This window comes from Durio zibethinus, chromosome 6 (assembly GCF_047325235.1).
Source record: "Durio zibethinus cultivar Kanyao isolate XHJ-2024 chromosome 6, ASM4732523v1, whole genome shotgun sequence".
NCBI lineage: Eukaryota > Viridiplantae > Streptophyta > Magnoliopsida > Malvales > Malvaceae > Durio > Durio zibethinus.
In genome coordinates, this window is record NC_143167.1 from 19,598,973 (window position 1) to 19,617,686 (window position 18,714).

An 18,714-nucleotide genomic window follows, 5' to 3' on the forward strand; every position below is an offset into this window, starting at 1 on the left:
AATGACAAAAGTCAAAATCACTATTGATTCCTTGTCAAAAGAGGAATTCCTACTTTGACTTGGCATTCCTTTACTCTAATATATAGCAGGAATTTGCATGAAATTCAAAAGAAGAAAAGAGTTCTAGAGTTGACATAAAGGATTTAAAAATAGAAAAGTTATTATCTCAAGACTTTGAATCATCTAAGAAGTTTCTAAGAGAGAAATTATAACGTACCAAACTAGAGTAGCTTCTAGAAGTTTATCAAGAAAGCTTAAGTTACAACAGTTTCTTCTTCCTATAAAGAAGTTCAAAATTGCACATCCACTCTTCTACTTGAGAAGTACAAATCACACTATCTTTTCCTCTTCATGTGAAGTACAACTCATCAAGAAAACACAAGACAATAGTTGCTTAACTTTTCTAAACTAAGATTCAGTCTAGATGTTTTCTTTTAAAAGGATTCACTTCAATCAAATCAAGATTCACTTTGAGAAGACTTCTCCTATTCAAGAACCGTTTCAAGATCCAACCAAAAAAGTTTACCACATCATAAAACCAAGGTTGCCACACCTCTTTTGGGGATTCTTTTTATATAAATAGGCTGGCTTTAGGCTTTAGGAAAAGAAATTCAATTCTTAATTCTAGTATTTGTATTTGGTCAAGGTGACAAACCAACCACTAGTTACTTGCTTTTTTATTCTTGATCTTTTATCTTTTTAAGTTCTTTATGTTCTTTTAGGCTTTCTTTAGTTAATTTAGGGATTGGAGTGACAAACCAATCTATTTACTTTGTTCTTATTCTTTAATTTCAATGCATATTTACTTTTCAAAGTTCATTTTAAAAGTTTTCTTTAAATTCAATTTTTAAGTTTTTTTTTTGCAAATTTAAGTTTCAATTTATTTTTATTGCACTTTAAATACACTTTTTATTTAAGTTCATTGCAATTTGCATTAAGTATATGCAATTTCTTTTGATTTTATGTTTATGCAATCTAAGATTTCAATTTATATAAGCGGTAATTTAAGGTTTTTAATTCTAATTATTGATATCTCTATAAAATAAAGTTATTTTTAGTGCTTTAATAAGTAAATTTTGCTTAGTTCTTAGCTAAATAATGATCTTTTTACTCATAATGTGCTTAATTTACTATTTTGTAGGAAATCTTGGAAGCAAAATTGAATCTTGACGAATTTTGGAGAATATTGGAAGTTCTTAATCAATCTTGATAAATTATTTGTATCTTTGATGAATCTTGGATGGTTTTTGATATGTTCTTGATGATTTTTGGAAATTTTAAAGATAAAATGATGAATTTATGCAAAACTAGTGTTGACATACCTATTGGATTAAGAATTGTTCAATCTTGATAAAAATTTAGAAAATTCATGCAAGAATTATGAAAGGGGTATTCACCCATTATAAGGGATACAAGTGTAACTTCAAGTTGAATGCAAGTCCATGGTAAGTTATATAGTGCATAGTGCATGAGATTACAATAGATGACATGGCAGCAAGTCTTTTCTCATTGACCAAGAGAGATGATTTAAAGGCTTATATGGCATGATAACTTGGTAATTTTATCCTCATTTGGACAAGTCCAAACCGCCTTTGGTATTACAAGTTCAAGAAGGTTTTCATATTTTAAATTGGTTTTCTCATTTTGACTAGGAAATTTTATCTTGACTTGGAATTCCTACCTTGATTAGGAATGTACTTTGTTATCATACTTGGAGAAGGTTTTTCTACATTGATTAGGAAATCCTAGTTTGAATTGGTATTTCTACCTAGGATAGGATTTACATGTAGATAAAAGACACTTTTAAGAAGGGCAACACAATAGGAGATTAAAAGTTAAAGTTTTACTTTTTTATTCTCCAAGAAAAGTTTAATTCAAAGGCCAACTCCAAGAAGTCTCCACGAAGAACAAGACTTATTTCAACTAGTAAATTTGATTCTATAAGGTTGCCTGAGGTTTCAAATAAGTTAGAATTTATTATTTAGTCTTGAAAAGCCTTAGCCGTCGCTCTTTCTTGCATTCTTAAAAGAGAAACTCTTCAAGAAGTATCCAAAACTACATGCATCAAAGTTTCCACTAGAGGGACAATCAAACCGTACCTCTTATTTGTTCAAGTAGGTTAGTCGAACCATTCCTTTTCTCAAGAAATTGATTTCTTACATTCTTTTATTTTCTTAAAGTGCCACATCAGCATAAAAGGAGAAGCCAAGTCAACAAGATTGAAGATAAGTCAACACTAAAAAAAGTCAAGATTCAATCTACATGCATTCATTTGAAGATGAGTTAGCTTATCATTAAAGATCCATTCCAAAAAGAATCTCTCATGCAAGATATCAAGCACGACCAAACCATATATTTTTAAGAGACCAAGATCAAGTCTATTGACCATTAGTCTAGGGTTATTTGAAATCATTTTCTATAAATAACTAGCCTTAGATTTTGAAAAAAGCATAGTTGGGGTGAAATACCATCGTATAGCTTTCTAAGGTTTTTTTTTTTAAAATTTTTTTCTTGTTCTTCTAAGTTCTTTTTTGGTTTAAGGCTAGGGATGACAAATCAACCTATTATATTCTTAAGCTTTCTTTAGTTCTTTTCTTCTAAGTTTTCTTTAGTTTTCATGTTATTAATCTTTCTTTAAGTTGTTTTCAAGCTTAATTTAAGTTTGGTTTTGTTTCAATTCAATTCAATAGCTTTCTTAAATTTTGTTCTTGTTCTTTTCTAGTTTAATTTGCATTTTCAACTTACATTTATGTTGAATTCATGCAATCCATGCTCTTTACTTATTGTTCTTGCATTAATTTGCTATTTAAGGTTTAGATTGGTTAAGTTTAACTCTGTTTCATGCAATTAAGTTTATATTAAGTTTGATTTTAATTTAATTGGTTGTTTTTAAGCTTAATTCATCTTAATTTGGTTAGTTTGCATGCTATTAAGGCTAATGAGTTTCTATTTAAGGTTCTAAAGTTCAATTTAGCTTAATTGAGTTAAGTTTAAGATTGATTCTTAGTAATTGCATGTTCTTAAGGTTAATTGGTTTAATTTGAATTTTGTTTGCTACTATTTAAGTTTAATTTAAGTTATTTAAGTTTTTGTTGGATAGTTAGTTAAATTTGCATGTGATTTGGTTAAACAAGTTAAGTTGCATCATGTTTCAGTCTAAATCAGTTAATTTATTTTGGTTCTTAAACTAATAATCATCTTTGCATGTTTAATTATTCATTTAGATTGTTGTACTAGTTATTCATTAATTTAGATTATTAATTTTAAATAAAGCTTATAGTTAGCATAATTAAGTTGACATTTGCATTAGATTGGGTATTTTTTTTTTAATTTTAGTTTACTATTCTTGCATGTTTTAAGGTTAACTGCATTAGTTTCATTAGCTTCTATTTTGATTAGTTTAAGTAGTTAATTAGTTATTTGCATTATGTTTGATTTCTCTAAATATAACTAAAAGTGAGACAATTTCAAAATTTTGCATTAGTTGACAAGGATGGGTGTAGCTGATTCAATATTGATACTAATCATTTTTTAGTAGTTTAGAGTTTATTTTTCTTGTTTTAATTTGTTAGAGTCTTGCTGTGTTGCATGCATAGTGTTAAGAATTCTAGTTTATTGCCCTTAGATAAGAAAATTGAGAAAATTTTTAAAAAGATTAAAAAAGGGTAAAGCAAGGGGCTCTTAATCAACCCATGGCCGAAGAACAAGAGAATCAAAGAACATTTAGAAACTCTGTTGTCCTACAATTAGATAGATGGCTTTCAACCTAGTATTAGGAAGCCTGCCATTCTAGCTAATAAATTTGAAATAAAGCCATTTATAATTCAGATGATACAAATATTTGTTCAATTTAGGGGGTTGCCTAATGATGACCCTAATGCTCACTTGTCTAATTTCTTATAGATTTGTGATACTTTTAAACGTAATGGTATTATTGATGATTTAATTACATTGACTTTTTTTTTTTCTTAAGGATAAGGCAAAGAGCTAGTTGGCTTATCTTTCATTGGGCTCTATCACTACATGGGACAATCTTGTTCAAAAGTTTCTTGCTAGATTTTTTCTTTTGGCCAAAATCACTAAGAAAGAAATGACATCACCTCATTCTAATAGTTTGAGGTCAAAAGTCGAATACTTTTATGATGTATATGAGGGATACAAAGAGTTATTAAGGAAATGCCCCTATCATGGTTTGCCCAAATGGTTGAAAGTCTAAATTTTCTACAATGGGCTAATAGGGCATGCAAAAACCACCATAGATGTTGCTATTAAGGGAACTTTAATAAGTCCATAAAAGGGGCTAATGATTTGAGAGAAGAAATGGCACTGAACAACTACCAATCATCCAACGAGAGCTTAATTTTTAAGAAAATAGCTTAGGTATATGAACTTTATGCTTTAATTGCCCTTACTTTCCAAGTTGCTACCTTGGCTAAAAAATTTGATTCTTTAAGAAACATCCCTACCCTTAACCATGTTAATACCATCCAAAATCCTTTTACCTTTTATGATACATGTAAAGGGGAACCATTTGTAAGATAGGTGCCTAATTAAAGTAAAACTTGTCTAGTATGTTACTTGACACAAGCAATAATTTTATCCATACACTAACACCTATAACTAAGGTTGGAGAAATCACCTTAAAGTTTTTTAAGGAAATAATCAAGGGTAACTTTCAAACTTTAATTTTAAATTAATGAACCATTTTGACTTCCATCAACCATCAATCCAATACCATCCACCTCTTTCACCTTAAGAAAAGAAGCCTATTTGGAATAGATGTTCACTTAAATCTTGCAAAACCAAGAAGCCCTTATCAAAACCTTGAAGTAAAAATGGGTCAAGTTGCTAGTACCTTCACAAATTGACCCCAAAGAATCTTACATAGCACTACCAAAAAAAATCCAATGAGGTTAGGTAAGAAACAATGTAATTCCATCTTCACTCAAGAGGATGATGAATTTGATAATGAGTTTGATATGAAAGAGCCAATTATAGAGATAATGCCTAGTTTTGCTAAGCTTGTTAAAGAAGAGGTAATGGATATTGAGGAGGACCTCTATAAATAGTAGCTTGAAAAAGAATGTGTGGTTTTAGAAGAAGATCCCATAGAAATAGATTTGACAAAGAAGTATCTTTTGGATGATGAGATGGTTCATAATGCCATGGTGAAAAGAAAATCTATTAAACAAGAGCCATTAGTGAAGGACAAGGTAACTATTGAAGTGGTTGAAAAGGTTGTTGATAAGGAGGCTAGGTTGAAAGAATTTGAAATTCAAAACAAGGTTAAGAAAAATAAAAATCAACTGAAGCTTACTCCAAGGATGTCCAATCCATATAGGCCAATAGTCATTCTTACTAAACAGGTCAAAAAGCCTACCTTGATGAGTTACTTACTGAATTGGACAAAGTTACACTTACTAATGAGTGTAGCATCATGTTTCAAAGAAATTTGCCATAAAAGCTTAACGATCCAATATGTTTTTCTATTCCTTATTCAATTGGTAGTCTTTCTTTGATAAAGTTTTATGTGATCTTGCTGTAAGTATTAATCTAACGCCTTTGTCTATTTTTAGGGAACTTGGGAATGGAGACTTGAGCCTTCAAGACCTTATTTGCAATTGGTTGATCAATCAATTAAGCATCTTACAAGAATGGTGGAGAATTTTTTAGTGAAAGTTGACTAGTATGCCTTCCTAATTGATTTTATGGTTCTTGACATAGTAATGATAAGGAAATCCCTATTATTTTAAGGAGGCCATTTTCAGCAACATTAAGGTCCTTAATTGATGTTTATAATGAAGAGTTGATTATGAGGTTCTAAGATAAAGAGATTGTTTTAAAAATGGCAACCTTGGTGTTGTTAAAAATGGTTTGAATAAGAATGCAAAGTTGATTAAGAGAGAAGCTTTAGGGCTAAAACCAAAGCTAATTTGACTAAGTCTAGTAAGGAAGAAACACAAGATAAAGGATATGAAATCAGTTAATGATAAGGCTAATTTGAAGATGCAATCAAAGTCTCTTGATTTAAGTCTAACAAAGAAAAGAAAAGATGAATTTTGTTATGAAGATGTACACACCTACTAATTTAGAAGTATAAAAAGAGAATATGAGGAAAAAAATAAGGTCAAGTGGATGGATGCTTCTATAAAGAAGGGTGTGATCAATTTAAAAATTACATGAACGTTTAGAATTAGTCAAGCTTGACTACAACTAGCACTACTTTAGAGGTAGCCCAAATTTTAATTTTTAATTTTGCATCTAATTTATTAGAAGTGTTTAAAAGCAAAAAAAGAATTTTGGGGTAAATTTCGAGAACAAATCAACACTGGTGAGCGACAGCCAATAGTGGCTAGTGTGATGATCGATTGTCAAATTTTGGGTTTCTTAGAGGTTGCTATTTTGTTTTGAGAAAGTTAGAGAGGGGTAATTTAAAGAGAGAAAGGGAATGATAGAAATTAAAGGAAGGGAAACTTTTAGGTATTTTATAGGTTAACCAAAACTACATTGTTATCGTAAAAAGATAAAAAAAAAATGGTTGTTAACCTACACTTGAATAGGGGGCTCAAGACTTTTAGACCTTTGATTTGGGCTTGGTTTATAAGCTTTGTGCAAACCATTCTAAAGACAACCTTAGCCAATTCTGAAGCCAAGCCTATTAACATTGGACTTCTTGCCTATATTACATGTTAATCTAACATTAATGATAAAACTTTCTTTAAGTTTTTTATTCATTATTACATTTTCTTTATTTTTAAATGCATATATGTTTTAAGTTTATTAAAATTAGAGTCAATAGACCTATTTTTTTTTTCATATTATAAAACAACGAAAAAGGATTTGTAACCTAAAACAATAAAATGGTGGCAACGATCATGATTTGATAGCGATTCAATGACTTAGGGTTCATTTAGATGTAAGAACAATGCACTAATGCAAACCCAAGAGTGTTTATAGATTTGGGGAAAATAAGTATATGAAGATTATCAAACATTGTGTTTATAATAGCAAAAGCATCATGCTTGTCTAAGGTTACAACGTTTATAAAAAAAATGTCATCCTTGTTAAATAAATTTTTTTTACGATTTATCAAACACTACGTTTATAACAGCCAAAACATCATGCTTGTTAAATAAAAATATTTTTATGGTTTGTCAAACACTATGTTTATAATGTCCAAAACACCGTATTTGTTATATAAAATTTTTTATGATTTATCAAATATTGTGTTTATAATGCCTAAAATGTCGTACTTGTTTATTAAACCAAAATATCATGCTTGTTAAATAGAATATTTTGATTGTTTGTCAAACACTACGATTATAATGGAAAAAATGTCATGCATGTTTAATATTATGACATTTATAAATCAAAAATGTCGTGTTTGTTAAAATCAAGTTTCTTTATGCTTTGTCAAAGACTGCATTTATAATGACTGAAACATTGTGATTGGTTTAAGAAATATTCAAACACTACATTTGTGTTGACCAAAACATCATGATTGTCCAATATTAGGTCATTTTTTACTTGTTAAACATTGTCATTATAAGTTCTTTATTATATTTTTTATTTTTTGTTCATAATATACGACTTTATTTTTAACATAATGAAAAAAAAATGAAACCTTCTTTATTTTTTTGTTTAATAAATTAATTAATAAAAAATAAAAAATTATAATGAATGTGTAACTATAAACATGACAATTAACAATTCCGAGTTCTAAGTTTTGTCACATATTATTCACATGTAATAAAGGACATTATAGTAAAAAGCCTTTATTACATAATATGAGATTTCTCAAACCAAGCACAAGAATCTAACATTTCCATAACAAGTAAAATCACCCTTTACCAAGAATCGACAATTTCCCAAGGTTCACTTTGCCTATTGGAATCTCAAATTTCATGAACCAAATGTCCCCTTAATGGTTTTTCCTAAAATCTTACAAATACACTTAAAGGTTTTGCTCCCCTTGCACCCACAGTCACAAATGTGAAACAAGTGGTTTTGCAAACTAAATATCCTTACTCAAGTTAAGTGTTTGCCTAATTAAATACAAAGAATAATAAATGAAGAACAAATATAATTTGATTACAAGAATAGGAAGAATTAAAACTCTAATCTTTATAACGCTCTAGAATTCTTAAGAGAATGAAGATAAGCCTTGTTGGGGCTTGCTCTCTTACTTCACAAGTGTGCTGAAATACCCAATTTATAGAAGAAACGAGTTTGCAACCATTAAGGAAGATTGTCAAATGAAAATGCATATTTTTCTCCTTCCAAAATATCCATTAAAAGCTGTTAGGTACAAAGGGAGCGATTAGGTCTAAAATTTAATTTAAATTTTGACTGTTGCAAGATAATGGATCAATTTATTATTATAGGGATCTATCATTTTTAGAATGGATTAATCCATTTGCATAGAAGATCAATCATTTGACAAAATGGATGAATCCATTTTCATAGGCAATCAATTTTTACAAAATTTGTTTAAGAGACATTTTATATAAATAGTGCATCAATTGTCCTTAAATAAATCTTGTTCCGCACTTTACTTATGAATTTGATAATATCTTGATTTATACAAATCCAAAGCATATTTTGTTTGAATATTTAGAAACTAGGCTTAAGGAGCTTTCTATACATATAAAACTCAACATTTGATTCAATGTATAAAAATTATAATGAATTTTTAGAACTACCCATTATGTAGTTGTTAAATAACCTGTATAGTGTCTAGTAAAAACTCAAAATTTTTTCTTAAAAAATTTAGATTTTTAATATTGTTTGGCCAATTAGAAAGTAGACTTAAAAAACCTTTTCAACTATGTAAATTTTGAATATTAAACTTTATGAATTAATATAGAAAAATGAAACAAAATCAACGAACAACTTTGTTCTTACAAAACAACTTTCTCTAGTTAATTTATTTCTCAAAATCAATATTATTAAAATTTTATAGAGTCCAAGATAAATAAGTTCACATTAAAAACACCAAATTGAACTTTCATTTAAGCTTAAAAAGGTAATTTTAAAATGTATTTTTGGTTTGAGAAATACATAATATAAATAAATGTTTTAAGCATTATAAAAACATTTTTCAAATCAAATAATATTTTGGAAAACATAATTTTTATTTAGTACTAGGGTTATAAATGAACTGAACATGAACGAATGAACATATATCTATGATTGTTCATTTATTTTTAGATGTGCCCAAGTTCGGTTTGTGTTTGGTAAAAAAATTACTTTATTCGTTCAAGCTCAGTTCATTTAAATGGTAGGATTTTTGCATTCGGTTCGTGTTTGATTCAATTAAGTTAAATGAGCTCGTTCATGAATATTAAACAAATATGTTCATGAACATATATATAAATGAATATGTTCATAAACAATAAACAAACTATAACCAAACAAATTTAAATAAACAAACCTTGAACAAACATAAACAAACCTAAATGAATATAAACAAACTTTAAAATAATATTTGGGAAAAGGATAAAAATATAATTTTGTTAATATTATTATAAACAAACAATAAATAAACATGTTTTAAACAAACTTATTTATGAATATAAACAAACCAAACAAACATTTGTTTGTATTTAGTTTGTTTAATAAAATAATATAAAAATACTATTCAGGATTGTTTGTTAAACTTAATTAACAAACAAAACTAGAACATGTTCACAAATAATTTGTTGAAAACTATTTGTTTACACCCCTATTTAGTATAAATAATAAATCATAGAAATCTTATACTAAATAAATCTTTTCAAAATCTAAAACTTTTTCCCAAAATCTTTTTCTTTTAAAATATCACTAGTATTTATCTAATACTAAAAATAATATAATTTAAGAATATATGCTAAATAAATCATTTTCAAAATCTTAATGAAGCTTATTTAGTTTAATATTTTGGACATTACAAAATAAAAATCAATTATAGGCTAACAACATTTTTTTTCTAAATTTTGTTAGAATGTTAGAATTTAGATAAAAATTTCAATATCAAAGATTTACATTTATTTTCAAATTAAAAAATGAACAAAAATAAAAAAAAACATGAACTTAGAAAAAATAAAATTGGAAGAAATAAAAAATATTAAAAGAAGTGGGTAAAAATAAAAATAATAAAAGAATTTATAAGGGAATGATATATGATTGTATTAATATATATATATATATATTTATAATTAGTAAATATATGATTATATATTAAGATATAAAAATTAAATATTTCCAAAAATAAAAATTTAAATAAAAAATTTTACTCTCATTAAAACTTATAGATAAAAATAAAAAAACTAGTAATTTAAATTAATTATTTTAAGTAAATGAAATAATTATCTTTATGTTAACTTTAATTATTTATTAATTATATTATGCTCCCAAGATGAAGCACAAAAAATTACCTATTATTATATAATATTTATCATTGAATCATTGTCAATGTTTATTTAGAGGGTATCCTTTTAAATAATTATGCTATAATTTAAAAGAGTAAAATAAAATTATAAATTAAATAGTAACATTTTGATTGAGTGTCAATTTAGATGAGCAATGACATTAGTTCAAATGAGATTGAAAACAAAAATAGATGTGAGATTAATTATTGTAGTGGTAAGATTAAAATTAATGAGATATATGTTTATATACAAAAGCAGTAATAAAAGTAAGGTGAGTTATGGTGAGAATAGTAAATAGTCATTAAAGAGATTAGATTAAAAATTATATGTAATAAAAAATTAAAATTATTTAAAAATTATAAAATTAATTAATAATTAAAAATTATTAAATTATTTTTATATCAAATAATAATTTTGGTAATAAATAATTAAAAACATTAAATGTTAATAAAAATCATAATATATTAAGTAATATTTTTATTGTATTAAGTTAATAAAATGATTTTATTATTTTTAAATAAAAATTTAAAATAAAAAAAATGAAAATGTGAAATTATTTTGAAGGAATATTTTTACAATTAAAATATTATTTTAAAGGCAAAAATGACAAAAAAATTGACCCAGTGCACCAAAATAGGCCGGTAACTAAAAGCCACCAACCATGCAACACCATAGACACCCAAATGGGTGGTTATTGTAGTTCATACATTTTTTTTATAACAATTGCCTTTTAACAGGAGGTGCAATTACTTTCAAACATGGCCTAAAATTATTTTAAGCGCAAAAAAGATAACATAAATGAGAAAGAAATTTTTGAATTGTTTTTCATCCTATTATTAATATCCTCCTAATCATCCTTTTGGAAAAAAAATTATCATGCATGGCATCAGAGTAATTTACAATAGCAAATAATAAAATATAAAATTGTGAACAAAACAATTCGTACTTTCTTAAGAAATAAACAAATCGTGAGAAAAAAAATGTAAATTTGCTTTGAAAGTGGGTTGATAACTTTAAGATTTATAGATATTTACATTTCATTTGAGAGTTAAAATTTTGAAAATTTTCATGATTTTTGCTCAATAATGAAATAAATTGTTGATTTTTAGGTTTGCATGAAGAAATGGAGTACTTTGAATACCAACACCAAGTTCCTAGCAAATCATGCAAAGGTGGCAAAGTGAGGCGAAGCATGCAATGATGTGATCCAAAGTTAACATGAAGTCTAGCCCATCTAGAAGCCAAATCAAGAGCACTTGAAGTTGCAAATGATATTTGGCCATTTGCTAGAATAAATGTAGGAGCGATTTGTGTGATCTCTTAATAAAATCCATGATTTATGTAAAATCAAGAAGATATGGCATTGTAATGATGATTTGCTAAATCACACAAATCATGGATTTTAATAGTTGATTGAATGCTTTCTTGGATTGCAAATTATGGCTAACAATGGATTAAATACAAAGAGTGAATTATTAGATTTCCTTAAGAATCTCATGATTTATGCAAATAAAGAAAATTAGGTCTTGAATGTTGATTTGCTAATGGTTGATCAAAAACCTTTAGGTATTGAAGGCAGTAGTAGAATTAGGATCAATCACATTCATTGATAATCCCTTAATCAATGGAATTGCAATTGATTACCTACTAAAGACAATAGTGTCCAGATTCATCACCCATTGGCCAAAACTCACACTATAAATAGGTTATGTACTCTTCTTGTAAAAAGGACCTAACCCCTCTTCCTCATCAAATCTTCCATCACCAAATCCCCTTTTTAATTTCTATGAGTTTAGTTTTCTTTTAGTTAGTTTTTTTTTTTATTTGGCTAAGGTGACAACTTAGCCTTTTCTTTTGTTTTCTTATTTTTTTTTTAATGTTAAGTTTCTTTTACATTTACGATAGCTCCCTTTTATTTGTTTAATGCAAGCAAACTATTTTCTTTAGTATTGTTGTTCACTTTCTTATGGCTTGTTGATCGGTCTAGTTTTGGTTCACTTTCAACTCTTTTAAAAGCAATATGTTTTATTTACATTTTGAATCTTGCAAGCCGTCGTATTTCTTTTCAAGCACATTTGACCATCACCATTCTTCATCTTAAGTGTTCGATTTTACTTCCAAACTTTGCAATCATTTCACTTTCTATTAAGAACATTTGGCTATTCCAAATTTCCCTTCCAAAGTTTTTAGTTTTATTAACTTCTAAATTTAATTTATTGCAAATCTTTTCTCTTTTATTTTGGTTGCATTCAGCCATACTATAGCTAGCAAGATCCTTATTTTGTTTACTGCATCCTATCAGCCTTTACATTTTTAAGTCTTATTTGGTCTTTTTCTAACTCCAAACATTCAGCCATCTAGATATAGAGTTAAAAGGCAGACATACTTTCAGTACTTGATCTAGCACCATTATATAGTCTTCGTAGGATTGACAACTTTAATTTCTCTTTATTACTTGATAGCAGCCTATGCACTTACAACCTTATTAAAAGGGGAAATCAAGTTTTTACACCAATGCCAGGGACTATCACAATGCTAAAAACCAATATTGATAACTTTCCTTTCAAATTTGTAATATAGATTTCTTTTTATTTGTATTTGCTTTAATTTATTTATCGTTTCTTTTTTTGCATGCATAGTGCAAGAAGTGGTGAATTAGCTCCATTAGAAAATGAGATTGAAAGAACATTTAAAAGATTTAGGCATAAACAAGCAACCATTCCCATGGCCAATACAACAAATGAAGGATAAATGACACTAAGGGACTATGCCATCCCTGACCCTGAAGGTTTCTAACCATCAATTAGGTGGTCTGCAATTCAAGCCAATAATTTTGAGATGAAGCTATCTATCACCCAAATGGTCTAAAGACCAGTGCAATTTAGAAGATTACCCTACGATGACCCTAACCTTGATCTTTTTAGTTTTTTAGAATTATGTGATACTTTTAAGTACAATGGAGTATCAGGTGATGCAATTAGACTAAGACTATTTATTTTCTCTTTGAAGGACAAAGCCAAAAGTTGGCTATCATCATTACCTTTTAGCTCCACCAAAATGTAAGAGAATCTAGTTTAGAAGTTCCCTACAAAGTTTTCTCCACTAGTAAAAACCATAAAACTGAGAAGCAAGATCACTATATTCCAGCAATATGATGGTGAAACTTTATATGATGCTTAGGAAAGGTATAAAAAAATGCTTTGCAAATGCTTGCACCATAGACTACCATAGCGGTTGCAAGTCTAGATCTTCTATAATGGACTTACTTATTCCACAAGAACCACCATTGATTTTGTAGTTGAAGGTGCCATTATGAATAAATATCGAAGAGGCTCATGAGCTAACTAAGGAAATGGCAACCAACAACTAGCAATGAAGAGCTAAAAGAAAAGTCCATAAGAAAGCAGTCGATGCATTTGAGGTAGATACCCTATGCATTATCATAGCCCAACTTGCTATATTGACCAAAAAGTAAGAAGCCTTAAAAACCTAATCATATATTGCCTTTGTCTAAGCCATGCACAATCCATTCTTGATATGCAAAATTTATGAAGGCCTTCACTCTTTTGATAGGTGTCCATTTAAGGTTGAGACTATGCAATTTGTAAACCAAACAAAACCCTCTCATAACCTTTACAACAACACCTAGAATCCCAAATGGAAGAATCACCTAAATTTTTCTTGGAGCCATACCCAAAATAGCCACCCCAATAACCAACACCCAAAATTTTGCCAAAAACAACCCACCTATAATTCATCCTAAAAGAAAATGATCAACCTTGAAGAAATATTTTCACATATGTTACAAGCCCAACAAAACACCATTCAAAGTCAAGCAGCCTCCATAAAAATTTTAGATATCCAAAATAGGCGAATTAACAAATGCCTTAGCAAATCAGCCAGTAGGAATTCTAACAAGCAACATTGAGTTGAACCCCAAAAAGTAAAGAAAAGTAAGTGTGCAATGCAATATTGTTGAGTGGGGAACCTATTTATTTATCGGATGATGACTTAAAAGAGGACCTAATAGAGGTAAACTGGTCTGAATTTATGAAAACCTAAGAAGAGTTATTTATTAAAGAAGAGTTTTGAAGAAGATCCTAAAAAAAAGTTTGAAAAGGGCCTTAAAGAGGAAGACTTGCAAGGAAAAGAGTTACATGAAAAAGAGATAAGGAGGAAAAAGCTAACATAAAAGAGTTATTATAAGTGGGAAAAATTATTTTAAAAAGTTTGGATCCTACAATGGAAGAATAAAAAGAAAGTCAAAAAGCAAAAAGAATGACTTAACTCTAAGGTTGTCCACAATCAAAAGGACAATGAAAGTAGCTCAATTGACCCCAAATCCTAAATGAAATGAGCCATTCAAAGAGTTAAAAGGAGCCACTTTTTATCGTGAATGTAATCCACCATTTCAATAAATTTTGCCAACCAAGTTAATGATCCAGGGAGTTTTTGCATTCCTTGTTCAATTGGTCTTTCAAAATTTAATGAAGCTTTATGTGATTTAGGATCAAGTGCAAATCTAATGCTTATGACCATTTTTGTATTGCTAGAAGGTGGGGCGTTGATACCTCTAACTTTTGGCATTAGATTTACTGATCGGTCCACAAAGCAACTTTAAAAAATGTTAGAAAATGTTTTCTTAAAAATGGGTAAGTTTGCTTTCCCAGTTGATTTTGTAGTACTTGACATGGTTGACAATGAAACTCCCATTCTACTAGATAGACCCTCTTTATTAACTATAAGAGTTTTAATAGATGATCACAACTTTAAAGTAACATTAAGATTTAGATATAAAAGGATAACTTTTAAGAATTGTTGACAATGCATTTAGGAAAGAATTAGCACTGTAAGGAATGTATAGCATAGAGGAGAAGGAAAAATCAACTTATAGGAAGCTCACTAGTCCAACCAATAAAACTCCAAAACCTCATATGGCATGCATAAAAAGCCCAAGTCCAAAAAACTTATTTTGTCTATGTGATACGTATGAGAAGGAAAAACCTAACCAAATCCAGTTATATTTATGTGATACCTATAAGAAGGAAACAACAATTGAAAGATCCCACCAAAAGGATAATAGTCTCTAAATCTTTAGGTTTGATCTAGCTTGACCAAAGCTAGTGCTGCTTGAAAGGCAATCCAAATTTTATTTTAAGTGTTGATGGTTTAGTTATTTTGTTAGAAAATGTTTACCTTGAGCTTACTTTGTTTGCTTTGTTTATTTTGTTTTGTTTTAAGAATAAATATGGAAAAAGGATGAATAATGGAGCCCAACCTATTCAGCCTTAATGAAACAAAGATAGGGGAGTTTTCCTTGATCTTAAACTTTTGATTGTTTTGATCTATTATGCAATTCAAGTGTGAGGGAAGGAAACTTGTGTGCTAAAGTCTTTTGCATGGAAAAAATGTTATTTTAAAATATTTGTTTTCAAACCAAGTTGATATGCCTTTAATCATCATGTTGCAATCGTAGTTAATCTTTCAAAATTATCATATATGACTTATGTATGATCTTGAGACAAGTATGAATATAGTGAAAACACGAAGTGAAATCATGAGTATGCTATTTGTGAGATTACGAATTGTCATCTTAATCTTTGACATGCATGAATCTTTGTAAAAAGTCATGTTATTATAAAATTACATAAATAATTAAGGTATAGGTATAACTTTAAAATTTACCTACTCACCCTTGTGGTGAAATCTAAGGCTATACATGATTCAAGATATGATTTAGGCCATTCTTGGATTGTTTGAGCCTTTTTCAAGCCCACCTATGAAAAAAATCATCCTTAGTACTTTTAATTTAAGCCTAATAAATTCTTTTTCTTGTTTATTTACCCATATCAAATAAGTTCAAGCCTTTTTTTCATGAATTACCTCCTTTTTCTTACCTAAACCACATTGCTTATGTATGTTAGAGATAAGAAAAGAGAACAAGCTACATTAGGGAGGTAGGAATGTACAAGGAAGAAAAAAAAAAAGCCAAAATGGGTAATGAAAAAGAAAAAAAATGACAAAGTTGAAGATGGCTATGTGAAAGAAAAAAAAAAGAATAAATGCCTCAAGTCTTGTCAAAATTCTCAAGTCCAAGTTTGAGTAAACAAAGGGTTCTAAGCTTAAAATTTCTTTTTTCCTACCTTAACCCAAGCCTTACATTACAAGCCAACAAAGACCTATTAATTTTGAGTCAAGTACATAAGCCTACATTAGTGGAGATGGATTGGGGAAAGAAAACATGTGAAGTATGCTTTATCTCTGATCATTTTATGATGGCATGGTTTACATATATATATATTTGCATAGATTACAAGCATGGATTAGAGATAGTTTGATTTCACATGTTTGAAAGTAGTAAGTACTTATGATTAAATTTTGTGTCTAACCATGTTCATAGCTATCTTGATATTAAATCATTGTACATAAGTGATAACTTATGAAATTTTGATTATGAGTGCATCTATATGATTGTTGGCACTAATAACTTGAGGATTTTGCTTGAAGATAACTAAAAAGATAAGTGTAAAGGTGTGATAACCTTAGGATTTATAAATATTTATATATTGTTTGAGAGTTAAAATTTTAAAATTTTTCATGATTTTTGGTTAATAATGAAGTAACTTGTTAATTTTTAGGTTTGCATGAAGAAATTGAGTACTTTGAACATCAACACTAAGTCCCATATAACCATGCAAAAGTGGCAAAGTGAAGAAAAGCTTGCAAATATGTGATCCAAAGTTGGCACGCAAGTCTAGCCCATCAAGAAGCCAAACCAAGAGCACTAGAAGATGCAAAGGATATTCAGCAATTTGCTAGAATGAATGCAAGAGTGATTTATGTGATCTCCTAATGAATTCTATGATTTAAGCAAAATTAAAGAGATATGGCATTTTAATGATGATTTGCTAAATCACACAAATCATGAATTTTAATAGTTGACCAAATGCTTTCTTGGATTGGAAATTATGGACAACAATAGATTAAACGCAATGAGTGAATTATTAGATTTCCTTAAGAATCTTATGACTTATGTAAATCAAGGAAATTAGGTCATGAATGCTAATTTACTAATGGTTAATTGAAAGCCTTTTTTGGAATTCAAATTTTGGATGGCAAAGGTATTGAAGGCAAGAGTAGAATTGGGATCAATCACATCCAGGATAATTCTTTAATCAGTGGAATTGCAATTGATTACCTGTCAAAGACAATAGTGTCTAGATTCATCTCCCATTGGCCAAAACTCATACTATAAATAGGCCATGTATTCCTTATTGAAAAGAGACCTAATGCTTCTTTCCTCTTCCAATCTTCCATCACCGAATCCACCTTTTAGTTTCTCTTAGTTTAGTTTTATTTTAGTTATTTTTTTTTTCATTTGGCTAAGGTGATAGCTTAGCCTTTTCTTTTGTTCTCTTATTTTAATCTAATGTTAAGTTTCTTTTATATTTACAACAACTCTCTTTTATTTTTTTAATCCAAACAAACTATTTTCTTTAGTTTTGCCATTCATTTTCTTATGGCTTGTTTATTGGTCTGGTTTTGGTTCACTTTTAACTCTTTCAAAAGCAATTTGTTTTATTTACTTTTTAAATCTTGCAAGCACTCTTATTTCTTTTTAAGCACATTCGACCATCACCATTCTTCATCTTAAGCATTTGGTTTTACTTCGAAACTTTGCAATCATTTCACTTTCTGTTAAGAACATTTGACTATTCCAAATTTCCCTTCCAAAGTTTTCAATTTTATTAACTTTGAAATTTAATTTATTGCAAATCGTTTCTCTTTTATTTTGGCTGCATTCAGCCATACTATAGCTAGCAAGATCCTTATTTTGTTTAGCTTGGTCCTTTCGGCTTTTACATTATTAAGTCTAGTTTTGTTCTTTTCCACACTCAAACGTTTGACCATCTAGATATATAGTTGAAAGGCATATTTTCAGTACTTGATCTAGCACGATTATACAATCCTTGTGGGATTGACAACTTTGCTTCCACTTTATTACTTAATAATGACCCGTGCACTTGCAGTATCATAAAAAGAAGCAATCATGGGTTAAGTGAAAGTTGTTGATTGGGTTGCATTTCAAGTTCGAGCCAGGCTTGGGCTTTCTTTGCACTTTGTTCTTAAGCTTGAGACAATAAGAATGAGTTTCTAACTTGTTTAAGTAGTTAAATCTAGAGTTGAAGATGATTGATTAATATAATCACTTTTAAGAGGTAGCATTTAATAGATATACAATCGAATCTCAACATCTATAATCATTTTCTTTATTTTAAGTTAAAAATTCTTTTATCCCAGAAAA

General features: G+C 28.6%; 1 protein-coding gene and 1 non-coding gene across 2 annotated transcripts in view; both read right to left on the bottom strand.

The window, feature by feature from the left end:
- Window positions 1–18,714, bottom strand: part of LOC111284351 (uncharacterized) — a 49,835-nt gene that overhangs the window by 4,978 nt on the left and 26,143 nt on the right. The window lies entirely within an intron of this gene.
- On the bottom strand, window positions 13,527–13,633 carry LOC149518477 (small nucleolar RNA R71). The gene has a single exon (XR_016343398.1). It is a non-coding gene; the product is annotated as a small nucleolar RNA R71 (small nucleolar RNA).